The 18,804-nt window shown below is 36.5% G+C and overlaps 1 long non-coding RNA gene across 3 annotated transcripts; it reads left to right on the top strand.

Moving 5' to 3' along the window:
* Positions 1–4,694: 4,694 nt before the first annotated feature.
* LOC149133370 (uncharacterized) lies at positions 4,695–18,052 on the top strand. Of its 3 annotated transcripts, none has more exons than XR_016243696.1 (3): positions 4,805–4,943; positions 14,401–14,522; positions 17,808–17,947. It is a non-coding gene; the product is annotated as an uncharacterized LOC149133370 (long non-coding RNA). The 3 variants fall into 3 exon arrangements; XR_016243694.1 differs by lacking the exon at positions 4,805–4,943 and adding an exon at positions 5,125–5,284 and having other exon boundaries at positions 17,808–18,052; XR_016243695.1 differs by lacking the exon at positions 14,401–14,522 and having other exon boundaries at positions 4,695–4,943; positions 17,808–18,052.
* Positions 18,053–18,804: the final 752 nt, after the last annotated feature.

Here is an 18,804-nt window from a genome sequence, read left to right as displayed (position 1 = left end):
GGCTCTCTGCGTTCTGAGTTCAAATCCCACCTACAGGGAACCACTCATGGCAACGGGGAACCACTCCAAGATTAATCCCAAGTCTAGTCATGGTAGCCAAAGTTTCAGTATTCTACTTAACGGTAGGAGGGGAGGAGAGGGCTCAGTCAAATCATATAGAGGCTGCTGGAGAAGGTTCATATGCACAGGAACTGCTCAAGCGCAGGCCACCGCTAGCCTAGGCTTACACCGGATTTCTTTTTATACTGGAATATTTCACCAATATTTATTTTTATTTTTTAAAGGTGTGCCTTTGGTATATCTGTTACAGCAAGCCTTCGTGTGTATAGCATTGAACACAGTTTTAGCGAGAATGTCATGTCTCATAGGAATGTAGTATCTTACAAAGGTTTTTAAACAGCTGTTGATAAGGGTGATATCTTCTTCACTGATTTGTACAATTCACATCCTCTATCACAAGGTAGCGTCTAGAAACAACTTTATCTCTCTTTTTGACCAGATACTTAATGACTATTTCCTGATCCTGGATAGCAAAGGCGTAGCCTTCTAGGTGAGATATGGTGTATTTGTTGCAAATACAAGAGAGGCTACTACTTCTCTATCAATGTTCCTTTCAAGTCTCTGTTGAAGTTAATCAATTCTGAAAGCCTTGGTTTATAAGGAACAACTGTACACACAGAGTAACTGTTCAGGATTTCTTCGTCTAATCTCACGATGTTATTAATTTCACTATTGATTACACCGGTCAACACATATTTTCTAGGAAACAAGGTTTATCGATGGTTTTTAGCTAATTTTGGAGTGCTGAATCCAAATCTGACATTAGATTTTGTCTATCGCATCAGATTTTTTAGATAAAATCTTTTAATTTTGCTAGAAACAGCTATTTAATGTTCATAAAAGAAAAATCAAACATACGTAGATGCAATTTTTAATAGACAATATATCTCTTCTTAATTTAATAGATAAAAACACAAAGTTGTAGGAGTAAATGCACATTAGCATGTAAGAATTAAGCTTGGTGGTAACAAAATATGAATACAAAATCTCTATTCATTGTGGTCATTCATTCTGATCATGTTATTACTGCAACAACTTCCTCTCTGTTGACAATCTTTTATGCATGGCTTCTAGAATGTCTCTAATCAAGCTCCAGCAATAATCTTCTATTATGTTTGAGTCCCATTAGCTTTTGTAGTGCTCTTCCATTACTTTTACGACTTGATGAAATCGTTATCCTTGTTCTTCGCTAACATCACCAAGGTTCTCTGGAACTCACATAAGTGACTGTGTAAGTACTGCAATTTAATGTTCATTCTACATCCAAGCGCTTGCAAACTCAAGTGCAGCCTCTCCACAATCTCTTGATAGCTGTCGACTTTTCTGTTCCCAAAGAAATTCTGCACCACATTAGAGAAGGCATCCCAAGCTCTAACCTCCACTGTACTCATTGTCATAACAACATTTGGATCTCTGAAGAATGTTATTTGGGCCCCATTAAATATCCCTGCCTTCTTATTCTCGTCAATGAGACTTGGAAAGGTTGTACATATATATGCCTCCACTGTGATCAAGAACTTTGATGAATTGCTTCATCACACCAAGTTTTATGTGCAGTGGGAGGACGACGATGTTTTTCCTATTAACCAGAGGGTCATTAATGATGTTCTTGTCACCCGGCGTCAAACTGTTTCTTGGGGGCCATTCTTTTTTCATACAGTGATCTCTTGTAGCCCTACAGTCCAGGAACACAGGAAACAAGGGTACTTAGTGTAACTTCCTTGCCGGCCCAGTAGGTTTACCATTTTCAAATTGTAAATTCCCCATCCATGAACATGATAGTGCGACCTCTCCAGAACAGTCTTGATGATTGCACACTCCTCTTTCATTTTTATAGTATTCTGTTAGGGTTGAGCCATAAAAATTCCCGTTGTGAAGTAAAACACATTCCATGCTGCTTTTAGAGCAAACAATAAAAAAAAGTTTCCATTCACGTGAATCATATGCCGGCAGTCCCATAGTGAGAAGCCTTTCAACATCGTTACAATAAAAAAGCTGACCATCTGAATGGAAGTACTTCCACAGTTCTGCTTTTCTGTTATGATAAAAGGAAACACAAGTGCCAGACTTAAGCAATCTTTTCTCTTGCAGCCTGTAAGCTAACCATTCAGCAGACTGCTATGGCAAATACAAATTCTTAACCAGATCATTCAATTCAGGCTGACTAAACAGAGAAAAATTATCACAGCTTGTATCAGATGGCATAAACTGTTTATTTTCATCAGTAGTAAGTGAATTGAGAGCTTCATCATCGATCTGTGACAGCTCAATAAATACAGGCATATTTCCTCGGAGTGTGCAACTCTCAACAGATAGATGGGTTGTCTGGGTATTGCAAGTGTCGTTTGGTTTTCGTATTGAACCCTTTTACATTAACAAGGCAGAAGTAATAGTTATCCACATGGTTAATTGGTCCTCTCCAAACCATTGGTATACCAAACTTCAGCTTCGCATTCTTTCCTTAAGACCATAATTGCAAAGTTTCAAGACAGGTTTTGCAAACTTTGTAGGGAGCCCAGATTTTGTACTGGTCTCCAAGTGCTATTTTAAAGCAAATAAGATACACCTTCTTGACAAAGTTACTAATGTTGCGCCTTTGAGCCTGTGGAATGAAGTTTAACAGACGTAACAGATAATACAGGGGTTATTGCAGCACTTCCTTCTTTTTGATGTTGTATCTATAGCTAGATCACAGTGGGTCATTTCATATTTCAAAAGACGAAAAAGGGTTTTGAAACAAAATTCAGCTTGAACATATTCAAAATTAGCATGACAATCCAACAAAAATTCCCGCAAATAGTGGTGTAAAGTTAACTTTGTTATGATTTAGGTAAATAAAAGTATATACTGATGGCACAAAAATGTGATGTGGAAGAGCAAATCTCAGGTCACTTTTGAAATCAGCACCCAAAAATTAGTCTAAAACACTTCTAAGATTTTATGCCAGAGAATGAAATATTATTTTGTTGACCAGTGTTATACATATGATGTTTTTATTTCACTCTTTTCTGTTCAATATCTGTTGTCTAGGTGACACGATGCGATACTCAAAGGCTGCCTAGCATGTTTTTATACCTTTACCGCCATCATTCTGTTTAGCATGTATCTTGTCAGTGTCACTGTTGATGTGGAAGTTGTCAGATGTTATTTGTATCTCCTAGTTCTGATGTCCGTGTTTCAGATTTCTTCAAGTGTCCAGACTAGTATCCCAAATGCTAGTAAAAGCAGTGGCACTACCAAAGCACCAAGCAATATGGCTTAATGTAATACAAGCAGCTATGACTTCCATATCGTTCTATATCTTCTGAAGTATTTTTTTGTTACTCTAGCTTTACTCACAATACCAATATATGCTATGTTCTCGTTGAGTCCTGTATATTTTTAACATTTATCACCGACGATTGGGGAAATAAGCCATTGGTATCGATATTCCTTGCCTGGTAGACAATCTTTCCTCGTTTGACTATCAAATATGAACACTTATCCTCACCGAACTCCGTTTCTTTGTCCCGCGAGAATTTTGTGACCAATATTAAGTCTCTTGATGGCGTGAATATTAATCGAGTACATTGTAAGATCACCAACAACAAAAAACTACGTTGGGGATGACATGAAGTTTTCTTTCATCTGTAGATTTTAGCATGTAACATTTGCATTTCTTTAATAAGGTTGACAAGGGGCTAACTGATTGGATGAAAAGCAAATACACAAACTGTCACTGAAATGTTCCCATTGATAACCCAATCCTATAAGTTACTATAACTTACAGTGGTTAGATTGTTGCAGGAAAGAATCGCAAGGCGGATTCTTCAAACCGAGCTAACCGGCAGAAGACCAACGGGTAGACCAACAAGATAATTGGATAATATCCCTAAATTCAGTTGGTCGCGCTTTGAAGTCCGCAGGAAATTTAATGACAATTGCTTCTGATAGGACCCTATGGAGTTTGAGGACTCTTTCCCCACATCTTTTCCAGGAGCAGTGGGCGCCAAAAAATGGATATATGGATGGTTGAATATAATATGAACGGATGTCTTCAAAGGAAAAAAAAAATTAAGGTGTTTTGTCATCAGCTTTCTGTTTAAACAGAGAAATTACTTAAAGCGAAAGATGTTGGACTATTACATTTAGAAAATTGTCTTTTATGATGTCACAATGGTTATATTTTACTTTCAGTTTCCTTTGTTTATTTCTTCATTTCATATTTTCAGTGCTTCAGCTGATACCAACAGTGGTATTATAAAGAACTTGACAAGCAAGCTAGCAGAAATCGTAACCGCCCCGGACAAAATGCTTAACGGCATTTCTTCCGTGTATATATTCTGAGTTCAAATGTCACCGAGATCGTCTTTACCTTACATATTTTCGGGGTTGATAAATTAAGTTCTAATTGAGCATTGGGGTCGATGCAATCGACTAGCCCCATCTCAAAAATTTCAGACCTTGTGTCGATAATAGAAAGTATATAGTAGAAAGTATTATATTGACTCTGACAGGTTTACTAATTTCAAAACAACTTTTGAGATAATAATTCTGTTATAGATACAAGGCCCGAAATTTGAGGGAAGGGAAATGGTCAATGACATCAACCCCAGCTCTCGACTAGTACTTATTTCATCGACCTCGAAACATGAAAAGCAAACTCGCCTCGACGAAATTTGAACTCAGAACGTAAAGACGGACGAAATGCTGCAAAACATTTTGTCCGGCGTGCTAGCAATTCTGCCATCTCGCCTCCATCAACTCTTGCAGAATAATCCTTTCTACTATGAGCACAAGGCCTGAAATTTTGGGGCAGGATGTTAACCGATTACATCAACCCCAGTGTTCAACTGATACTTATTTTAAAGACCTAAGTCAACGGAGGAATTTTAACTCAGAAGGTAAATACGGACGAAATGCAGCTAAGCATTTTATCCGGCGTGCTAACGATTCTGCCAGCTCGCCGATTTATGTGCATTGCTAACATAGATTTCAAATTTTGGCACAAGGCCAGCAATTTCAGGAGAGGGATTAAGTTAATTATATCAACCCCAGTGTTCAACTGGTACTTATTTTAACGACTCCGATAGGATGAAAGGTAAAGTCAACCACGACAGAATTTGAACTCAGAACATAAATACGGACGAAATGCAACTAAGCATTTTATCCGGCGTGCTAATGATTCTGCCAGCTCACCGATTAACTCGCATTAATGGTATATATGGATGAAATACGATATGACGTAATAATGGTCTTATTTTACTTTCAATTTTCCCGCCGTGTATATTTCTTAATTTTCATGCTTTCAATGCTTCAGCGGGTATCAATGTCGACATTACATAGTTTCTGACACGTCTACTAAATTCAAAAGCATCTTAATATTTGACGTATTTCACTAGCTAGTATGACAGATAGTGAAATTTATTTTGAGAGTGTAAAAGATAAAGCACGCAGTTAGCAAAATATGACAGGAACTAGTTTAGGAAAACAAAGGAAATAAATAAATAAGCAAACAAAGACAATGAAGTAATAAGCACACTCCCTCAATTCAAATTTGACTATGATCATCAAATACACTTGACACGGGCAACAATGCCGTAATGCATCCAAACTAACTAAACGTTAATATCTGGAGTAAGATGGTTTTCGCAACCACACGCGCACATACACACACACATACATGTATATACATGTGTGTGTATGTGTATATATATATATGTGTGTGTGTGTGTGTGTGTGTGTGTGTGTGTTAGGGATAAAAATCCAAATTTACAGGTAAAATCTCAATTAAATTCAATTTATCTAAATTATCTGTGGATTTTCATGGATGAGTTCATGAACTTTGGTTCTTTTCTCTAAAACTATATATATATATATATATATAAATATATATATATATATATATATATATATATATATATATATATATATATATATATATATATATATATATATATATATATATATATATATATATACATGTATATACACAGGGTGTCTCAAAAAGATGTACTCAGTTTTTGACAGACGATTACTAGTGTATTGTTTGTGATGTACGGGCTTACCTCGATGCAACAAATCCAAACAAATGGATTGGGAGGAGAGGTAGCGTTGAATTTCCTGCACGTTCCCCAGACCTCACGCCAATGGATCTTTTTTTTTTATGGGGACATCTCAAAGATAAGGTCTACGCTGAAAAATCAGTGACAATTGATTTGAAAAATGAAATTCGAATACAATGTCTTGCAATTCCAAATGAAATGTTTGGCAACGTTGTCGAATCTATTGTTGGATGTTATCAGCTTTGTTTGGAAAATGAATGAAGGCAGTTTGAACATTCGCGAACACGCAGGAATGAGAGAGAACATTAAATTATTCTAAATGACAATAAATAATCGTTTCTACAACAATTTATTTTCCTGAAACTTTTTAGGATTGTATGTATATCAATAAACATCTACTTGAACACAAAATGCATGAGTACTGGAAAGTCAAAGAGTGAGTACATCTTTTTGGGACACCCTGTACATACACATATACATATATATACACATGCATATCACCATGCTGAACCGCTGCACTCTACATTTTTTTCATTCTCTCTCTATATATTTCCTCTTATTACTATCTGTTGAAGAGCGTAGGCTCGAAACCTAAAGTCTTATTCATTTTTCCCGAGCGTCAAACTAATACACTTGCTTCTTGTTCATACACCTGTCTTCGTTTTTGTTTTTCTATAAATTTCGACTACATATAAACATACATACACACACATACATATACGACGTGCTTCCACGGAGTTTCTAGCTAGCAAATTCAGACACAAGGCATTGATCAGCTCAGGGTTATCGCAGAAGACACTCGCCCAAGGGGCTGTGCATTGGGTCTTCATCCGGAATGTCATGGTTACGAAGTGAACTCCCTAAGGACACCGTCGCGGCGGAGGCTGCAGTGGCGGTGGAGGCAGTGGTAGCGGCGGTGGCGGTGGCGGTAGCGGTGGTAGCAGCAGCGGTGGTAGCAGCAGCGGTGGTAGCAGCAGCGGTGGTAACAGCAGCGGTGGTAGCAGCAGCGGTGGTAGCAGCAGCGGTGGTAGCAGCAGTGGTGGTAGCGGCGGCGATGGTGGTGGCATCGCTGGTGGAGGCGGCGGTGGTGGCGGCAGCTACTGCTCGTTTATAGAATTATCTTCTTTCCTGTTGGATTTTCTAATACTTGAGAAGGCCAATCCTCCCTTGACATAAGTCTCTATACGTTTTGCTCTAAGGAGAGGACGTTGACGTGGCTTGGAATCGATGGTTTTTCCCCTCTTTGTCATTTGACCTTTTCGTTTCTGCGATATATATATATATATATATATATATATATATATATATATATATATATATATATAGTGGGGTGGAAATTAGTAACCGGAACAAAATGAATAACTTCTGATTTCTCGTTTATTTTTCCTCCACTTGTCTAAAATCATTACAATGTAAGTATTGTATTGCTACATTGTATTTAGGAATAAAAATTGGTCAGCATAATTGTTGTTGAAGTTGAGAGAGTCCCAAACGTAGTGAGGTTGCAGGTCCTCTTTTTTCAAGAAATTTTTCACATTCGACTCGATTGTAATTGAAATTGCTAATAGAATATCTGGATAATTTTGGGTGTTTAACAATCAATATTCTTTTCTCTCTTGGATCCCAAGTCAATTTATATGTGCATATATATGTGTGTGTGTGTGTGTGTGTGTATGTATGTATGCATAAGTGTGTGTATTTACATACATGCATATATATATGTGTGCGTGTGTGTGTATATATATATAAACGTGTACGTGTATATATATATATGTATATATATATATATGCATGTGTGTATATATATATATATATATATATATATAAACGTGTATGTCTCTCTATGTATATGTATATATATATATATGTGTGTGTGTGTGTCTCTTTCCTTTCCTGAGCGTCCAATAATATACACTCTCTCTTTCCTTTCCTGAGCGTCCAATAATACTATCCATATCACGTCCTCACCTTGTTGTTTTTTTGTTATTGTTTTTTTTAACTATATATATATATATATATATATATATATATATATATATATATATATATATATACACATGTGCGTGTGTGTGTATAATAATAACATATTATTATTATTATTTATTATTTTTACAAATAATGCACAATGCTTCAAGCGAACTACAATACTCTCCTATACATGTGTGTGTGTGTGTAGGAGAATATTATAGTTCGCTTGAAGTATTGTGTATTGTTTGTAAATAATAATAATAATAATAATAATAATAATAATGTGTTTTGAATGGTACAACAATGCACTATAATAACAACAATGGACTATAACAACTGTTGCAATTTAATCATCCATAGTCTGATATAATATTTCGGAATATAAAAATTCCTTCTTCAGATATCCCTAGGAATTGATCGAGTCACTGCTATAATGGATTTTCTAACGGTTCCCCTTCCCCCGGAAGCGTCTCTGCACTGGTCTCACGAAGTTCCTTTCGGAATTACTCATGAGAAGTGTGTGAGAGCGGCCATGTCTCAAGCTCGTGTGGCTGGCACATCCGTAGCGCTGTTTCTAAGTTATGTATGTACGTGCAGTTTCCTTTTTTCCCCTTTTTTAAATAATACATGAGCATGTCATCAAAAAAAGAACCTACACGCGTATAGACATCATTATGTGTGTGTGTGTGTGTGTACACAAACACACACACACACACATACACACACACACACACACACACACACACACACACACATATATATATATATATATATATATATATATATATATATATATATATATATATATATATATATATATATATATATGCTGTAGGGAATTAGTAATAATGGTACACCCCTCACACGTGACGAATGGAATAACCTAGTTACTGTAAATAAAGATAAGAAGTACATGAACTACCAGAGTACGTAGAAAGACACCAGCAAGAAGGTGAAGCAGCGACACTAACCAAAATGGAGGAGGATAAAGACAGAGAGAAGGCGCCAAGAATGGAGCAAGGAAAAAGCAAACAAGTGAGAAAGCCGAAAAAGCACAGGTGGAATTTCGTTACATACGCTAAGAGCACGGCAACTGAAAAAAAGATAACAAGGTTTAAATCTATTATAAAGGTTAAGATGCCTACGGATATTTACACGGAAAATGTGAAGGCAATTGTAATAGATAAAGATGGGTATAACAGGTTAAAGGAAATGTGTGGAGGGGATATATCAGCCGGGAATTGAGGTGGAGTTTGACGAACTGCCGCCAGTGGTGAAATTAAGAGAATTAGATATGAGATATTAACAAAAAAAGTAAAATTGCTTTTTTAAAAAAAAAAAGAAAAACATGATGCGAATGGAAAAAAAAAAACAAAGGAAAAAAAGAAAAGATTATAAGCTGTGCGTTAAAACGTTCAAATGGTACTGCATGTGAGTGGGGATCGTGCAGCCATTTCATCTTCCTTATTATATAGCATTTTTCTCATTTTCATTCGTTTTGCTTTTTGTCCCCACTGTGGCGTTCTGTCTGTCCTTGTGCTGTCCCCTCTGTGTAAAAGCCTGAGTGCTTAATAAAAGAATTAGTACGTAGACGGTGATCAGAGATAGTCGTGTCTGTGCTGGTTTTATTAAGTATACTGTATACCGAGGTGGGTGTTATGATAATCCAACATTTTAAGGATTATAACAGTGGTGATGAGGATTTAAACAACTCACGAGGAATTAATAAACTCGACGAGGATAAACCAATTCACGTAGAGTTAATAGAAACTCGAAGAGGAATTAAATAAACTCACAAAGTTGGTGTATGAATTTTACGAAAATCGTAAAAATATGAATAATTTGTTGGCAGGTTTGCACGAGTTTTAAAAACAGCAACTACAGCTGAGATAACAACAGCAGATACAACTTCAAGAATAACAACTGAAATTTTTAAGTGTAAAAAAACCAACTTCATCAACTGTGATAATTTTTTTACACGAATTGTTTACGAGATTTGGCATCCCAGACGTGGTAGTGTCTGACAATGGAACACAATTTATGTCCAGTGAATTTTTAAAATTTTGTGAAACGTTCGCGGTAGAACATATAACTACGGCGCCGTACCACCCCCGATCTAATGGACAGACAGAATGTTTTGTCGATACCTTCAAAAGAGTCCTTAGAAAATCGAATAAAGAAGTGACGGATGATGTAGCTCCACAACTATTTTTAAGAGTGTACCGTGTCATACCAATTACGAATACACCAGCATGTACCTCCTTGCGGAGCTGATGTTTACAAGGAAAGTAAAATCAGTCTTTGATAAATTGTTACCTGGCAAGAAAAGAAAAAAATGCCAGGGAAGACAAAGAAAGATTCTTTAAAGTTGGTGAAAAGATGTATATGAGGACATACAAGAACGGAACGCAGAGTTGAGAAGATGGCGGAATTACCAAATACATAGGTACAATGATGTATTGGGTAAAAAGTAGAAAAAGGCATTCAAAAGAGACACAGGAACCAACAGAAAAAGAGATTCGTGGAAAGTGAACCAAAGAAGTTGGAGGAACAAATGGAATGGGTTATACGTTACGTCCCAAGTACCAACGCCACTGCAGGTGATTGAATCCAGGTGTACAAGTGAGAAAAAGAAAACATACAGAGTTTCTGAAAATAGATGCAGAGCGCAAAAAATGTATATACGCACACACACACACACACAGAGAACTACGCTAACAGCTTAGGAGCAAAATTTAGGATTTCTCAGTTTCCTGTGAATCGATTTTGATAACATTTTTCGCAGCTGCTTTGCACACTATGGCAACACCATTGTTATATTTTCATTATTCTGTGTAACATCCTTTTTTATTTCATATTCTTCAGCTTTTTGATGCCGCCGATATACGATGTTCTCAATCTTATCGTTAAAGGCACGAAACTGAATTTTAGTCGATAACTGATGAAGAATTAGGATCCTTCTGTATCTGTCCTACTCGCTTGCTCTGTATATATATATATATATATATATATATATATATATATGCAATTAAAAGGGTAAAGGTTTATCAATTTATTAATTTATTAATAAATTAACAATTAATAATTTTTACCAAGCCCTTCGGTATGTAAACACCATTATCGGTGGAGAACTTATTTAAAAGTTCTTATACATTTATAAACATAATTAAGGGATCAGCAACAGTTGGTCGGTATGTGGTGAAGCAACTGTTGCTGATCCCTTAATTATGTTTATAAATATATATATATATATATATAAACAAAAGTAAATGAGTATATGCATATATACGTACAGGTATGTGCATACCGACATCCACCTGTATGTATAGGTGCATATCTGGGTACAGGACATTGCAAACAAACGTAGACGAGAACACACGAGCCACATAGAGAACATTCTACTTCATCAGCTACCCACGTTTTAACACCGGCGTTTCGACGAGCTTCGATATATATATATATATATATTCTTTTATTCATTTATTTGTTTCAGTGATTCGACTGTGACCTTGTTGGGACAACGCCTTGAAGGGGTTTTTAGTCGAACAAACTGAACCCAGGACCTATTTCTTAAGCCTAGCACTTATTATATTGGGTCTCCTTTGCCGAACCGCTAAGTTACGGAGACGTAAACACGACAACACTGGTTGTCAAGTGGTGATGGGGGACAAACACAGACACACACATAGATATATGCATATATATATATATATATATATATATATATATACGACGGGCTTCGTTCATTTCCGTCCACCAAATCCCCTAACAAGGCTTTGGTTGGCCCGAGGTTATAGTTGACGACACTTATAGTGGAATTTAACCCCGGAACCATGTGGTTGACAAGCACGCTTCTTACCATTTAGCTCTGTGTGTGTGTGTGTGTGTGTGCGCACGCGCGTATGTATACGCACACATATCTACACGCACATATATATGTACACACACACACACACACATACTTATGCACTATCGGAACGCTCACGGGTACATCGACAACAGATTAAAAACCCAGAAGTCCGCCAAATACCACTGAGTAACCATCTAGCAACATGTGGTCATCAAACTTTTATTATATTTCCATTCCATAAACTTTACAACCGGAATGAAATTGAAAGAAAATGCAAAGAAAAGGACTTTATTAAGAAATTCAAACCCACTCTTAACAAACAATGATTAAATCCATCTTACTTGGGGTTTAAAAATCTTATCCCTGTAACCAAAACACAAAAAATCTCTCAGATATCATCATTTCTATAAATAGATTTGGCATCATTTCTAAGAACAGCCAAACACCTACTGGGGTTTAAAAATCTTATCCCTACAACCCACACAAAACAATAAATTAAAATATCATCATTTCTAAAAATAGATTTAACATCAATTCTAAAAATAGCCAAACACCTACTGCTGCCGTCCAAAGGAATTGGTATAAAAGACAGAAAACCAGCCAACTTATTACAGTCTGTTAAAGTCTGTCATACCGGCCATGACGAAGGGAAATAGCCCTGAAACTCGAGTCGCCTTTATATATATATATTTATATTTATATATTTATATATTTGATCCTTTATATTGAACACTCAATATTTCATCTACATTCAATACTTTCTTTCATGGTGCCATCCATTTTTATTTTATTTTATTTTATATTGTATATTGTATATTCCATATTCTATACCCCACATTAGTTCTGCAGGAATATAAATAAAACATAAAAAACAGACAGTGTTGGAACTCTTTTAAGCAAAATAATATATTCCTCTATACACAATCATACAAAAAAACCCCACCTTTTTTGCATTTATTTTTACTCGCATATATATATATATATATATATATATATATATATATATATATATATACGTGAAGTATATTTGCGTATCACGTCAGGTCGACGATGGGAAGGATGACTTCCCTTTGCAAATACTGATAGGGCACAGAAAGTGTGTCAATAGCCAGCTGGAGAAGGTGTTCTCCTTTGGGCTACAAGCTACAGTAGCATTCACCCTTAGTAGTTAGCCGCATTTAAGTGGCAAATATACTTCACATTGTCGCGCAGCTACTGTTTATACCTCGTTCAGAGATTTATTATTATTATTATTATTATTATTATATATAATTATTATTATATATAATATATATTATATATAATTATTATTATATATAATATATAATTATATATAATTATATATAATATATAATTATATATTATATATAATATATTATTATATATAATTATTATTATATATAATAATAATAATAATAATAATAATAATAATAATAATAAATCTCTGAACGAGGTATAAACAGTAGCTGCGCGACAATGTGAAGTATATTTGCCACTTAAATGCGGCTAACTACTAAGGGTGTAGCTTGTAGCCCCAGGAGAACACCTTATATATATATATGGATCTTTTCTGCTTGGCTGCTAATTTTCAATCTGTTCCAATTGATTTCATATTTACTGTAACTTTGCATTCTAATCATTGACAGGAATTTCATTTTCGCCATAAATCAATAAATAAAAAGTTAATAGCTTTAAAAATTTGCAAATTTTGAGTGACAGCTTCCAAATTCTGTTTTCTGACTGGGTAAAAATTATCAAATTTTAAACCTCGATAACTTCTGTTAACAATTTTTCCAGAAAAAGTTAGATATCTCCTGAGATTCAGGGTGGAAAATTATATCAATCACCAAATTTTTTTATTTTCACAAATTTCCACATGCGCAGCCAAACAGAAAAAATCCGGGGCTCTTACATGACTAATCGGAAATTAATGCGGAATATACTGGATTTAAAACATTTTCCTTACTCGTGTATATGTGTCTGTGTTGTGTGTGTGTGTGTGTGTGTGTGTGTGTGTGTGAGAGAGAGAGAGAGAGAGAGAGAGAGAGAGAGAGAGAAAGAGAGAGAGAGAGAGAGAGAGAGAGAGAGATAGAGAGAGAGAGAGAGAGATAGAGAGAGAGAGAGAGAGAGAGAGAGAGAGAGAGAGAGAGAGATACTTGAGAATAATACAGCACTGACTGAATAAATAAAACAGACGTACTTCAAAGTAATTTAATTCTAAATTTCCAAGGGAAAGACACATGAATCAACTGTTCTTTCCAGTTAAGTGGAATGTTAATTATATTGTGAAAGCTGAAGCAAAATTACTCCTTTCTTTCTTTCTTTTTATTTTTCTGGTAGACTATAAAAGAAAAAAGGCTTTATGTTTTTAATACTTGACCTACAAATCGCATTTTTTACCACATTTTTGGGGGGGGCACCAGTGGCCTTGTTTAGTTATAAATTATGGTTTTCTCCCTTTTTTACCTCTTTCTATAGGGACAGGCGTGGCTGTGTGGTAAGAAGTTTGGTTCCCAACTATATGGTTCTTGGTTCAGTTTCCACGGCGTGCCACCTTATGCAAGTGTCTTCTACTAAAGTTTCAAGCCGACGAAAGCCTTGTAAGCGGATTTGTTAGATGGAAACCGAAAGAAGTCCATCGTGTATATATATTTTTTTTGCTTCAATCATTAAACTGCAACCATGCTGGGTCACTGCCTTGAAGAAACTTTAGTCGAAGGAATCGACTCCAGTACTTATTTTTTTTTAAGCCTGGTACTTATTATATTGGTGTCTTTTGCCGAACCATTAAGTTACGGGGAAACAAACACACCAACACCAGTTGTCAAGCGGGGGGAGACAAACACATGCACATGCACACACACACTCACACGTTGATATGTATGTATGTATGTATGTATGTACACGATGGATTTCTTACACTTTCTGTCTACCAAATCCACTCACAAAGCTTTGATCGGCCCAAGGCTATAGCAGAAGATAAATGCCCAATGTGTCACGCAGCGGGACTGAACCCGAAACCATGTGGTTGAGAAACAAGCGTCTTACCACACATGTGTGTGGAGAGAGAGAGAGAGAGAGAGAGAGAGAGAGAGAGAGAAAGAGAGAGAGAGAGAGAGAGAGAGAGAGAAAGAAAGAGAGAGAGAGAGAGAGAGAGATCTGTGTGTGTCTGTATTTGCCGCCCATCATCGCTATTCCCCGTAAGCATACCAACAAAAGTGACCCATAGAATAAGTACCAGGCTTTAAGAAAATTAGTATTCGTGTCGACTCATTATTTTAAAAATCTTCAAGACAGCTCCCCAGCGTGGCCGCAGTTTAATAACTGAAACAAGTAAAAGATGAAAGATAAAAGATATAAACTACCACATTGATTCATAGCTTGGATATCACCGAGCATTGTAATGGAGAAGGATTGGTCCTTTTCTGTTGTTGTCGGAGTTTCTTATGCATTTCATCCATTTACTGACAGTACTTCTGCGCCGTAATGGTTTCGCCTGGATCCAAAAAGCTGTGATGGATGAGCCCGGCCCCAGACCACCAAACAGTCACCATGACCTTCTTCTGGTGTAACTTTGGCTTCGGGAAGTGCTGTGGAGCTTCGTCGGCGTCCAACAACTGAGTTGAGCGTCACCAGTTGTCGTAAAGAATCCACTTTTCATCGCAAGTCACAATCCGGTCGAGAAACGGGTCGTTCTTGTTGCGTAAAAGAAGAGAAGACGACTCTTCAAAACGGCGTTTTTTTTTTCTTTTTTTTTTTTTCTGGTTGTCGTTCAACTCATGCGGCACCCATTTCTCAAGTACTTTTGTTTTTCCAATCTCTTTCAAGTGGTTGGAAATTATCGTATACGTTACATCCAATTCAGAAGCAATCAAGTTGTGCGTGGATTGGCTTCCACTAAGACTCTTAGTTGATCGTTGTCAACATCCGATGGCCGACCACTACGCTTATCATCTTCATGACTCTCGTCCACCATTGTGCTGTACGTTCATTAGTGCTTCCTGGGTCAAACGCATCGTTGATATCGCGAACTGTTTCAGCAGCTTTCGGCCTAGCTTGAACTGGAATAAGAAAATTGTGCGAATTTGCTTTTTGTCCATGTTGTAGTCAACGTTCCGGAAAAAATGGCCTAAATATTCAAAAAGAAAAGAGTAACACGATTAGATAGAGCGAAAAATGGGCTTTAAATGATATATGAAGTCAAAGTAATTTAACGAAAATTAATTTAAAATACATCAAATTACGACAAACGTAAATAAACAAACGAAGTTTGCTTTTAGAAGCGTTGAGATGTCTTTTAGAAAGTTAAAGAAGTGATTTTAAATTCTGAATCGCAGAATAATGCTAATAATATAGCCTGAACAGGATAAACTACCCTTATTTTGCAGAGAAAAGTGTAGGAGGCTAGCTGTGGACTCGAACTCACATCCCCGTGATTACATGTCACGATGCTTTGACCGATTAAGCTAAACTACCCACTACAAATTCCTCTGCAAATTAAGATATATAAATCTCGCTTTATGAAACGCTCTCATATGTTAAATTCAAATTACGAGAATTTAAAAATCAATTCTTTAACTTTCTAAAAGACATCTCAACGCTTCTAAAAGCAAACTTCGTTTGTTTATTTACGTTTGTCGTAATTTGAATTTAACATATGAGAGCGTCTCATAAAGCGAGATTTATATATCTTAATTTGCAGACGAATTTGTAGTGGGTAGTTTAGCTTAATCGGTCAAAGCATCGTGACATATAATCACGGGAATGTGAGTTCGAGTCCACAGCTAGCCACCTACACTTTTCTCTGCAAAATAGGGGTAGTTTATCCGTTCAGGCTATATTATTAGCATTATTCTGCGATTGAGAATTTAAAATCACTTCTTTAACTTTTTAAAATACATCATTTAAAATCAAAATCAAAAATTCCGCAAGAACTTTCTTGACAACCTAATAATTGACTAATCCCCACCTCATAAAATTTCAGGCCTTGTGCCTATAGCAGAAAAAATCTTTTAAGATGACAAGCTGGTTGACTTGTTAGCACGTTGGACAAAATGCTTAGTATTTTTTCCGGTTCTTTACGTTCTGTGTTCAAATACCACCGAGGTAGATTTTGCCTTTCACTCTTTCGGGGTCGATAAAACAAGTACCAATTTAGCACTGGGGCCTGTTGAAATCGGCTAGCTCCCTACCCCTAAAATTGCTGACCTTGTGCTCAAATTTAAAACAAATATGATTTAATATTTTGAATATTCCAACTGGAGTATTCAACATGATTTATAAACTCCTGGCTGCAGTTGTTTCATTTCATGTACACTCTTAGTACCTACAATTACTCCTTTGCTCGGCGAAAGCATTTTCATACCTTTGCCTGTAACATCTATGCTTGTTTTCAGACTTTTAGTTAGCCCTTCTTTCATACGTTCTGAGTAATATAAAGCTTTCCTTTCATAAATACCAAGTTACTCAGGAGGATGAAAAAACTGAGAATATGTATCGTATATGATGTGCATGGATACCAGGAAAATATGTCATATGTATCACGTGATACACAGAACTTGCAAAATACAAGCCTTAATATACCATTTCTTCCTACTTTCCTCATTTTTTTCATGTTATCGAGTCTTGAACATAAAAGAAAATTCGTTTTCGAATACTTGATACATTTTCGTTCTCTTATAACAAATTTCCTTTAAGACATCATTTAATTAGCGTTTTGTTTACTACACTGGTTTACAGAGAAATTGAGGCAAACATAAAAATAGTGTTGATTTCAAATACAAAACCAGTTTTCACTCATCACCTCTAGTTTTCGAGATTTACATTATGATTTCGCGACAATTCATGTAACCATGTATATGATCAATTCTTATTTTGTTTTCCAGATTTTTGTGATACATATGATACATATCTCTACAATGACTTCAAAACACCGAGGGTGCATCAACAAGGCAAATTTATTCTGCTACGTGTGAGAGTTGCACAACACTGAACAACACTGAACAATTACTTTCCTCCTGAGAACGGCTTACTCTCATTATTTTGACTGTAAAATTGGAGAACAGGACAAATCCTGAATGACCTTGTCCGTGATTCGTATCTATCTAAGCAGCAGTCAGAGCTCCTGGCATCTGACTTAAGCAGTGGAACCTGGTCAAGGCAGAGGCAAGGGTCACCAGTTTCAGGACATGGAACCAGGACTTTGCTTCATTCTTCGACATGGAGTGCTACTGCACAAATGTCTCTGGCTTGTTCACCTTCCTTGGTTTCCCACACAATCTCTCAGACTGGCATCTTTTTATAGATTCTTCCAAACGAAGTCTGAAGGCTGTACTCCAGCACAATAGGAATAAATACTCCGGCATTCCCATTGCCTACTCAGTCCATCTGAAGGAGTTGTATGACAATATGGAGCTCCTTTTGGAAGCTGTCAAGTACAACTAGTACTAGTGGACCTCAAGGTCATTGGGCTCCTTATGGGTATGCAAGCGAGCTTCAACAAAGTACTGTTGCTTTCTCTGTCTCTGAGACAATCGGGCTGTGTCCAAGCACTACAAGCAGAAGAACTGGGGATCTAGGAGCACTTTCATGCCTGGTGAACACAGAGGCCGAGAAAATCCTCTGGTGGACATGGACAAGGTGCTTCTTCCTCCTCTTCATACCAAGCTTGGTTTAATGAAGAATTTCGTGAAGGCCATGGACAAAAATGGCACTACCTTCCAACACCTGTGCACTCTGTTCCCAGCTCTGAGTTCTATTAAGCTGAAGGAGGGCATCTTCATCGGACCTCAGATTCAAGAGGTGTTGAAGGATAAGGACTTTGAGGAGCTTTTTATATAAAAGGAACTGAGAACAAGGGAAACATTTAAGTCAGTTCGCCTT

This window comes from Octopus bimaculoides, chromosome 11 (genome assembly GCF_046866305.1).
Source record: "Octopus bimaculoides isolate indiv1 chromosome 11, ASM4686630v1, whole genome shotgun sequence".
NCBI classification, from domain to species: domain Eukaryota; kingdom Metazoa; phylum Mollusca; class Cephalopoda; order Octopoda; family Octopodidae; genus Octopus; species Octopus bimaculoides.
Note: the sequence above shows the minus strand (reverse complement) of the source record. Positions and strands in the feature narration are given on the sequence as shown.